We start from the raw sequence: 10,847 nt of genomic DNA on the forward strand, positions 1-10,847 counted from the left end.
GTAGTATACCCAATGTCAACTAATTACAATCCTAAGTGTAATGTACTTAGGTTTACACGTTAAAACATATTGACAAGTGGTGCATTGTATATTTGCGTGGTCGACAATTAAATCATGCTTTTTTCCATATATATTATGCATTATTTTATTACTTAGAAAAAATAACAATACGAGGTGTTTTCAAAAATAATACTGGATATTAAAACAAAAGAAAAACATACAAAAAATCGTTTACTTGTGTCTGGAACAAATAACATATCTTAGTGTAAATGCTGAGTGTATTTAACAATTCATTGTTTAGAAGGTAAAGATATATATATAAACGTGTTTTTCTGAGGTCATTTAATACGATTGTTTGTTGGAATACGTATGAAAACATAACATGGTGCATTGATTCAGAAATATGAAAGTGATTTTGTACTTGTTTGCTACGCGTAACGTCAAAACTGAGCTACATACATAATGGCAGCAAATATTCCGAATTTTGTATTATAATACGTACACAATACATGTTAACGAACGCAAACGGATTCCATTACAGCAACACATGGTAAATTGTATTGATCTTCGCTAATGTTGTCAAATTATTTCGAGCCTTAAGGCTGATATACGTTCCAGACAAATGCCAAACTGAAAATACATTGCATAATCGTGCACAATCTTGGCAGTTTAATTACAGTGTTATAAGACTTTCTCTTACAACTTTCGAAGTAAATCTGATTTATCGATTTTCCTAAACAGCTGTGGTGCTTAAAAGGGCTAAGGAATGCCACCTGGATGTAATTTAATCGATGTGATGATTATTAGAGGCTTTCTAAGTATAATATAAATGCGATGCAATAATGCTCTTTGTCAAGGGGTTTTTAACAAAGTTTATGGAAAACAATGTGTATAATTTATTTAAATAGGCATTTTACCCTCAAGAATGCTTTCCGTACTTATTGTTCAAATATGGCAAACAATGATAACAATGTTAACTTTATTCAATCAGGCACTTGACCCTCAATAACTTTTTTCTGTACTTTGCATTCAAAAACAGGTATACTGGCTGACAAGGGTGTGCTTATGCTTTAAATATAGCGGTTATTCGACGGATCAAACATTATTCAGGACTTCTCGTCTCACGACTACTCATATCCACAGCTTTTGATGACATGCGTGTGTGATGTGCTTTCAGAGCGTTAAGTAATTATGAAGCTTTATATGTTGACATATAGAGTATTAAACGGCTCAAATACAGTTCGACCATCATTCTACACTGTACATATATATAGAGGATATTTGTTGGATTCGATGGAATATCGATTTTATTTCACGAGTGATCATATACAATAATATTTTTACGAGTGGCGCAGCCACGAGTGAAAATATGTATTGTTTATGATCACGAGTGAATTAAAATCGATATTCCATCGATTCCAACAAATTTTCTTTTTATTTTATGCTTTTTTCACCGTTTATTTACATTGTAAAAGAGTTTTACTGGATAATGTCGCTGGATTTATGACGTCATTTCGTCGAAAAAATGACGTCATTTCACTGTAAAACAGTGAAAAATATCGTTATTTTTCACTGTTATTTTTCACTGTTTTAAACAGTGAAATACCAGTTTTATTTCACTGATATTTCTCTATAAACCACCGGAAAGCATAAAATAAAGGTTCATAACGTCAATAATTCGGACTTTACGTCTGCTTCTTGTTTCGTTCTCCACAAACGGCAACATCTGTAACAAGTGTTAACTGGTATAATACCACACGTGAAAAGAGTAAATGCACATTCGGAGACCTTCGGGGTATTTTTAGTCGCACCATTACAGATGTGATTATTAATTCAAAGGAGGTAATGGAAATCCGTTCTCCCAAAAGAGCAATTTCCTGTTTCATTAGAAGATGTATATGCGCAAAAGATCGAAAATACATTAATAGTGGAAAACTCAAGGAATGTTTGCAAGGATGTTCAACTGCGGATAAAGTTCGACGATGTTCTTAATTGAGTTTCAGTAAATAAGTCTCCCTTGAAATGCAATTTGTTGCATGAGGTTATATATTTACCATAATGAAGCATTTCAATATCGTATTATAAATTTCAACTTCATTGTCAACATGGAGTCAATACGCATTTCCATCAACAGCAAATCCTTACATACTATTAGCTGTGCTAACATGCAACTCGAAAACTAATGAAACGTATTTGGTAAACTTGGGATTTTTGTTGTTGACACTTAATTGGCATAATCAAGTTTTATAGTCTGTCTGATATGACTTTGAAATATGCATTACCAATATTATGAAGGCGTTTAGCTGTTTATTATCTAAACAAAAACAAAGAGCGTCATCTGAACAAAAATTTAGCACCATATATCTGTCGTGTAGTTTATGCAAAGGTAATGGCATATAATTCAATGTATTTAGTAACTGGAATTCAAATGCTATGTTAATATAAATGTTTACATTTCATGACGCATTACCATTAAACTCCCATGAAATACAATATGATTATATTTAATAACTCCTTGATGACAGTAGTAAGTAAAGTCACAGCTTTAAATCACAACAGATTTTCGAACTCGAACCAAAAGTTATCATAATACAGTTGATCTTGAAAATGCAATTTACACAAATTAAAACGTTACTAGTACTTTCTAGTCGTCGGAAGCTGTAAAATGAAACGGCCTTAGTAATAACATTTATCCAACTTTTTAATATAAACGTTATCGTGGAAAATGTTATGCAGGTGACACTTTTTGGGCTATATTTGTGCGAAACGTTTATAGATGTGTGCCTCGTAAACAAGGTTTTAACCATGCCGCTGGAGAAGGGGCATCATTAAAGATTTCCATTCTTGCAAATCGGGCTCGTTTCTCGGGCAGTTCATTATATTTACAACAGCAATTTATTTAAATATATAGTATTTAGTAGCCTGAAACACCGCATTCTAGCGGTACGTAAAGAATAATAATTTGCGTATCGACCCCATGTTTATTTATCGGATAAACGACTGAAATGAAAATCATATTTGACTTCACTTCATTTCAGAATAATTGTTAATGACATTAACCGTACATTTTATATGTAGTCACACCAAAACCAACGCTGCTGGCCTCCCTTCTTAGAAGTATTAATCACATCGGGTAAAGGTAATTTTTATATAGTATTAATATTAAATCACACATTAATGAAAAGATCTGCCGTACCATCAAAAGCAACAACCAATGAAGTGTATTTCAGTTTAAATATATGTAATTTAAGATATAACATTACATTTTTTACAGTTTTTGGTTTAAAAAATCAATTTGACTCAAACGATCAAAATATTGTTAAGGTCTAACCACGAAAATACTCAAAATAAATATGCGGTGTACCTTTAAACAATATCGATCCAGTCTTGTCAAAGCAAATCATGCAGACGTACACGTACAAATGAAAAATTGATTAAGGGAAAATTCATGTTTAATTCGAAATCTTTGTAGATTTGGGTTTCAATGAATGTTTTCTATAATTTTTGGAAGTTTGATTTTCGAAGAATCGATTTTTATTTGCAGTGTATTTTTGCTGATTTAACAAGAAAATAAAACACAAGCCATGATGCATTTTTTTAATAACGCGAGAATAGCCGATCAGCGAGAAATATGTATGCAATAATATAATATCTATTAACAGAGCAGTTTGTATGTTTTCATTAATTTCCATTTAGTTTCTAGGAAATTAAAATGTGGCCTTTAATAACAAAAGGACAATAAGCAAGTGTCTGTAAAATATAACATGTACAAACATAACAGAGCTTTAGGTGTACAACAAGGGTATGGTTTTTGTATGCGACAACAGAAGCATGTTACGAGACTGATTTATCACATGTTTCACATTGTGTTCTATGCAATATACCCATTATCTTTAGCACGTGCAATATATTTTTGGGGGCGTTTTCATAGGCTTTTATTTTACATTTTACCGGTTTTTCCATGGAGTGTGCGTAAAAACAATTATTTTGCAAAGATTAAAGCATGTAATTGAATATAATCTGACAATATTTTTTATTAAATACCATGATACATGTAGAGTAAACTCGTCCAGCAAATGCGCGCGTACGCTCGCCAAACGCTAACTCAATATCGCATTTCCTGAATTCGTTTGATAAAAAAAAATATGGTATTAAATGAATACTCGTCTGAGATCGTAAATGTTCGTAAGGCAATTGATGCAGCTTCAGTTTGATTTGAGTTTATTGAGTCAACGAATGTCAACCATACAAAAGCCATAGTAGTGCCTCCATTAGTCCAACAATTATGAAGCCTGTCAGTTACTCGGGGAAAACACCACTAACTTTGTAAAATACTATGCTCTCATGGGAACTTGCTAATCAAAACAAACAACTTGTTCGACAATCACTTGGAGCTATTTAAGAAATAAAGATTTACCTCTGAATCGGCTGGATTTTTTTCAAACATATTCATTTCTGAGTAAATTTAATACTTCTTAACTCAATTTTCCATTTGATCCTGCCAAAAGCTACCCTCTTTAGATGATAAACATAGAATCAAAGTGAATGTATTTGTTTCAAATTGGGGCAATAGTCTAATGAAATACGTTCAAACTCTATTTAACAAATCTGATGACAAGGGGTTGTATTTTATTTTTGTTTGCAAAATATATATATACATTAAGAAACACATACATGTAATGTCACCATCATAAATGTATGATTTAAATATTTATTAACAGAGTGTCATGTCTAATTTTGGTAAATAACCGGAATATTTGTTAATTAAAACCACAAGTTCCCAGCACATTTAACAGGCATCTGATTACAAATAACATTATCTTCCGTTTAGTGTCAATAACTGAAAAGGTAACCTCCGTGTAAAATGATGAGAGTTTCAATGTGAACGTGGCTATACATGAACATTCTACAGAAAATGTTAAATTTGTTGCATTCCTACGAGCTGCTTTCCAAAACACAGGGCGTAACACAACAGCTTTTCAGCAATATTCATTTCAAGTTCCAAGCCTCATACTGCATGAGTTTCGTGAGAAGATATCCAGAAGTCAGTTATAAACCCAGTGAATTGTTTTTGCCTCTGTGTGTGCTGTAAATTTGCACATAGACACACGCGCGCGCACGCACCCGCACCCAAGTACACACACGCACACGTACACACACACACATAAAACTTCCACAGTTATAAAGCTAAAATTTACAAATTTGATAATTGATAAAATATGGAATTTTAGGCTATGTCCTCAATGGTTAAATGGTTTTATGAGTGATAGTATGGCATTTGTAAAGTATCTGTTAGTTAAATGTATATAACCATATGCCACCAGTTATGGTTGATTATTGCTTATAGGTTTCCTTTTAGTACTAAAATCAGTTCAAATTTTTAGGATTTAATATTCAATGCAAGTATTGTATCGAGTCCTATTGACACCACTTTTGTAATTATCTTGCATTTAGACCTGTATGCATTATTAGTTTAAGAAGCTAAAAAAAAACAACAAATCTATTCAATATCGTATGCATGTTTATACTAATTTCATATATGTGTACACAAAGATTATGTCAAATACATTTGCATGTTCATTTGGTTGAGTTTCAGGGTAACATAAAGCTTATGCAATCAATTGTCCGTCAATACATCTTCTCGCAAGCCACCGCTTTGATTTTAATTCAAACCACTTTCCTCTGGCATGGAAAGTATAATTAATTATCTGGAAAACAAGGGCACAGTAGACGAAAATAAGCAACTTTTAACACAATTAACCTTCAATTATATTCAATTTGTGGTATAAGCTGAATAATTCCATAAAGAGTATTTGTCACATGACCTTTCTTACAAAACACACAACTGTAAATCTGCAAATCGTTGCAGTTTCTATAACGATTGTGTTGTTAAAGTATTTTCAAGTATTATAGTTTTGAAATTGTACGTCTAAACGCATGTGTAAAATACTTGTATGCAAATCTGAAAAGATAGTATGGATTGTTTTCATGTATTGAATCCACAGGAATCTGTTAAGCCAAAAATGAAATAGTTTTAAATCTCAGTCCGTGAACAGTTCTGATGACAAATATACATTGGCTATAATCAGACCTGCTGAGCCCAACTAGAACTGTGTTATAATTTAATTGAAGAGTAGAATTTCCAATGACACGTTAATAACATTTACTTTCAATAAAGGAATCAAAGGTTCGCTACTATCACGGGTGGCGAAAATGTTCCTATTCATCTATGCAATTTCGGTAATGCTCATCTGAAACGGGAGTTTTTAGCAATTAAGTAAGCACCAATGCTCGATTATTTAATGTTGGCTCAGGTACAGCATTCAAGTTACCCGGGTTTATTACTAAGGTATATAACAAAGTACCCGGGAAGGGAAATAAACTCTTAACAACAGAGTATGCCTTTAAGTTTATTTTCCGTTTTGATTCAATCGAGATCGTGTAAGGCTCAGGTACAGCATAAAAGTAACCCGCTTAGTAAAAGTATGTTATAAGTTACCCCTGGGGCCGGTTTAATGAAAAACTACACACCCGACTGTAGTCACGCGACTGTGTGGTCGACCGACGCTCGTCGGCCGCCAACTGACCACTCGTCGCGTTCAAGGAGCAAGTTGCCGTGACTGTGGTCGCACGACGGTGTGGTCAGTCATTTGCACAGGTTTTGATAGCCGACAATGCGTCAAGCGACGAGCAGTCAAGCGACGAGCAGTCGTGGTTTGAGGGGTGGACTGCGGTCGCTCGACAGAACGTAGAACAACGCGCGGTCGACTGACGATCGTCGCTCTCCATTTAACCCAGTTATCAACGCACGACGATTATTCGCTGGTACAACCATACTCACTCGACCATGGTCGCTCTTATTAAACCGGGCCCAGGTACGGGACTTAAAGTAACCGGTGTTCGACCGGGTGCCTTTAAGGATATTTTCTGTACCCAGGGTATATATTGGATATTAGAGAGGATGGTAAATGTTCAGTCTTACTGTTTCCTCACAAATATCATAACTACAACGAAAATTTGCTAATATAGCCCTGTGGTTATTTTACCAATGTTTAATGTTGATTTGTAACCTTTATCTTTTGGTTAATTTTACTTTCGTTTTCTCGCATAAATTGGTCACGTGGTCATTTCTGGCAGTTGAGAGAAAAGTTTAAACAAGAAAGACTTGTTCAGAGTGCAGAGTCCATTGTATTTGTTTAATACATCGTAGCATTTGGTTTCGAGGTATAGTATTTTGTGGATTGATGTTTGTAGTGAACTGCATTCATATGGTTTTGTATTTCTATAATGATTTAAAGTATTTAAATGATAAGCATCACATGTTTTCGCGACTCCGGAAATAACAGCTCAATGGTACATTTGTCTTATCTTTTACTTAAAAACAAGTTATACTAAATGACACTTAATAATATTTGCATGTATATTAATTTGCAGCAAACGCACAACTAAAGAAGTCGTGATTGAGAGACTGTGAGAGGTATTCGATTCCCTAAATCGGTAAGGTTCATGTATTTTATGTGTTCAAGGTTATGTGACGTCATTGTATATGTTTTGTCATGTTTTATCTTGTTTTATACGTTTGTATTGATTTCAGATGCTTTGTTGGTTCTAATGATAGTCGGCAACTAGAATGTCATGTATATTATTATTATTAATATATAGGTTATTATCACAGCATTCATGTAATGTATATTGTGTAATACTATATATTATTTTGTATTCTTTTCAGTTACCAATACCAATCTGGAAAAGAATCACGGTTCGATATTCTGTAAATTCTGTAGCTCATTTAAGAACCCCTGATTAGAAAGAGAACAAATCTTGTTGTTGATAAACCCACGAGTTACAAATGGCGCCCAACGGGTTGAAATACGAATAGAGGCAGGTAGTGTGGAGCCGGTCGTGTCGTAGAGGAGCGGGTCGTTTTAGTCCTGTCGTAGAGGAGCCGGTCGTGTCGTTCAGGAGCAAGTCTTGCGTGTCGTGGAGGAGCGGGTCGTTCTGGTCGTGTCGGAGAGAAACGTGTCGTTCCGATCTTATTGTAAAGGAGCTGGTGTCGTGAACATTCTTCAACTTCTTCAGACATTATTCCAGTGTACAATTTCTGATTTGGACATACCAGAAATATTGTAATAGATAATAGTGACCTTATATCAGTTTTCATCTAAAAAATCATTCTAGTTGCTGTCGAATTGTGTATTGTTCCTGTCTACTGAGTGTGAGTACTATTATTATCGAAACAAATTGACAGATATTACAGTTACCGTTGTTCTTTTATAAGTTTTATAACTTAAAAAAAAGGGAGGGATGGTTGATACTGTAATATCTGGCAATTTTCATGTGTGCTATTGTAAGTGTGTTAGAAAAAGATTTCACATAGTTTCACTATTGCATGAATATAAATTAATATTCAGATGAAGGTTCTATTTACTAATATTTCTTTTTAAGTACAATCTAATCATAATTTCTACTCTTAACATTTCTTTCATAAACATTGAGCTGCCTTTTTGAAGTCCCTGTAAATTATTTAAGTAGTATTTGTTTACAGTTCACTGCAGATTTCATATTCCACTGAAACTATTGTTTTTTTGCATTTCCTGTTTCTGGTAATTTGGTTGGTCAGCAGTTTATCTCCCTTGGTCTACTTTTTTATTATATTTATTTGAAAGTCCTATTATCTCCTTTTGTGTTGAAATTTCCGGTTGCTAATCTGCTGTGTACATTTTCCATTTTCTTAAGTTGTGTTGACATTGACTGACTCTGACCTACGTAGTTGTTGCCATACATGAACAAATTCTAGTCTAGTAGAATAGTTTTGTTGTTGAGTAGGTTATAATATATATAAAAAAACAACAAAAAAACAGTATATATATATGATATAACATATAATCATTTTTCAAATATAATCAGTTTCCAAATATTTTGGTTAGTTCAGAATTATAAAATAATTCTGCAATAATTGATTGCATTCAGTTCAGGAAGAAATGAAATGTTCGTAGAATATTTCTGTTCTTGCTGATATCTTGGATATTCAAGTTTAATTTTAAGAAATAGTTTCTTACAGTTAGAAAGTATTATTGTCTAAAAATAAACATTCATTGTCATTATATTATCACATGGTGATATTATAATTCAAATTATCTTCGGATAGACATATTGGAAAAAAGTCCATGGTTTACCGTATAACTAGGAGAAATTTATGAGCGCATCTCATTTAGTTTAAAGCTACCGTATTTCTTTCAGTAAAGTTTATAAATAATTTTATTGAGTTTATTTCATTTGATAAATTAATTTTATCAATAATGATGTGAATCTTGTTTATTGTTAATAGTGTACTTGTTCAAAGAAGTTAGAAATTTATTTCACCGAAATAATTTTATAAGCGCACCGGCGATTTGTATTACCGTGTGTAGTATTGTATGACTTAACATAATTAATTGAATTGGTATATGCAATTGAATTAATTCAATTTTAAAGTGAAATTGTGATTTAAAATGTCATTTTGAATGATATCGGATTGAAATTAAATTGCATTTGGAATCAATTTAACATAATTTTATTGTCATGGCTTCAGAAGCCAATAAATCAGATACAGCCTCTGGAGGTATACACGATGTAACTGAACAGGAATATAAGCTTCTTGAAGCTTTACACCTTTTGGGTATCAAACCAAATGTGGATAGCCCAGAAGGGATGATGAAGCTTGTACAAGCTTTTGGAATAAAATCAGAACCTATGCATATAGGGGCACAGTCAACTACAGAAAAGACTGGAAGCTTTCAATTTCCAAGAATTTCAACATTCTATGGAGAAGATGTAAAAGCTGGTGAGGTGAACTTTGATACTTTTAAATATGAAATTGAAGCTTTACGTCAAGGAAGTCTTTAACAATGAACAACTATTGTTAGGCATAAGGAGAGCCTTAAAGGGAAGTGCTGCCGATGTTTTGCGAAGGCTAGGCCCTGATGTGTCTTTAAATGAAATTCTTTTCAAATTAGAAAATACTTGTGGGAGTATCGAATCCCGAGAGAGTATCATGAGAAAGTTTTACCTAAGCCAGCAACAAGACAATGAGCCAGTTGTCAAATATGCCTTGCGACTCGAGGAAATCTTTGATCAAGCAGTGCAGTTGAAAGCTGTCCGACGGACTGACACTGAGATACTTAAAAAAGTTTTGCATGCTGGTTTGATCAGAGACTTGAAACACATGTCAATGTACCAATGCGATAAAATTGAAAACTACGACGAGTTCAAACGAGAACTTCGGAAAATTGAAACAGAGTTAAAAGAGCCTGTGAAAGAGACAAAATCATGTAAGGCTGCAATCAAAGTTAACCCACAAGAAACAACAGACTTGTCCGAAATGAAATCATTGCTTCATCAATTAAATGAAAGAATTGGAAACTTAGAAAAAGAAAAGGTCGAAAATAAATATCATCAACCAGCATCATTCCAGGCTGCAAATAGATACCCATTTGGTGGTCGATCGGCATATAGGGGTTTCAGGGGAAGGATAGGTACCTCTCATCAAGGACGTGGTTCATATAGGCCAACTAGACCATTGAGTGGCACCACATTCCAAGGAGCCTGCCATTTTTGTAATGAAAGAGGTCACATTCAGAGATATTGTCCTCAAAATATGGATAGCAATGTCGTGTGCTATAACTGCAATGAAAAAGGGCACAGACAAATTAATTGCCCAAAAGTATAAGTGCTCCTGTTGTTTGGTCAAACTCGGGCACCAGTAAATTGGACCCAAAGTTAGTTGGTGATATTAACGAGACAAATATTTTTGTAAATAGCATTTGTACAAAAGCTCTTTTATATACTGGTAGTGGTGTGAGTGTTGT

At 33.7% G+C, this 10,847-nt stretch overlaps 1 long non-coding RNA gene across 1 annotated transcript; it reads left to right on the forward strand.

The window, feature by feature from the left end:
- Positions 1-7,119: 7,119 nt before the first annotated feature.
- On the forward strand, positions 7,120-8,784 carry LOC127856490 (uncharacterized). The gene is made up of 3 exons (XR_008038068.1): positions 7,120-7,224; positions 7,435-7,497; positions 7,730-8,784. It is a non-coding gene; the product is annotated as an uncharacterized LOC127856490 (long non-coding RNA).
- Positions 8,785-10,847: the final 2,063 nt, after the last annotated feature.

This window comes from Dreissena polymorpha, chromosome 13 (genome assembly GCF_020536995.1).
Source record: "Dreissena polymorpha isolate Duluth1 chromosome 13, UMN_Dpol_1.0, whole genome shotgun sequence".
NCBI classification, from domain to species: Eukaryota; Metazoa; Mollusca; class Bivalvia; order Myida; family Dreissenidae; genus Dreissena; species Dreissena polymorpha.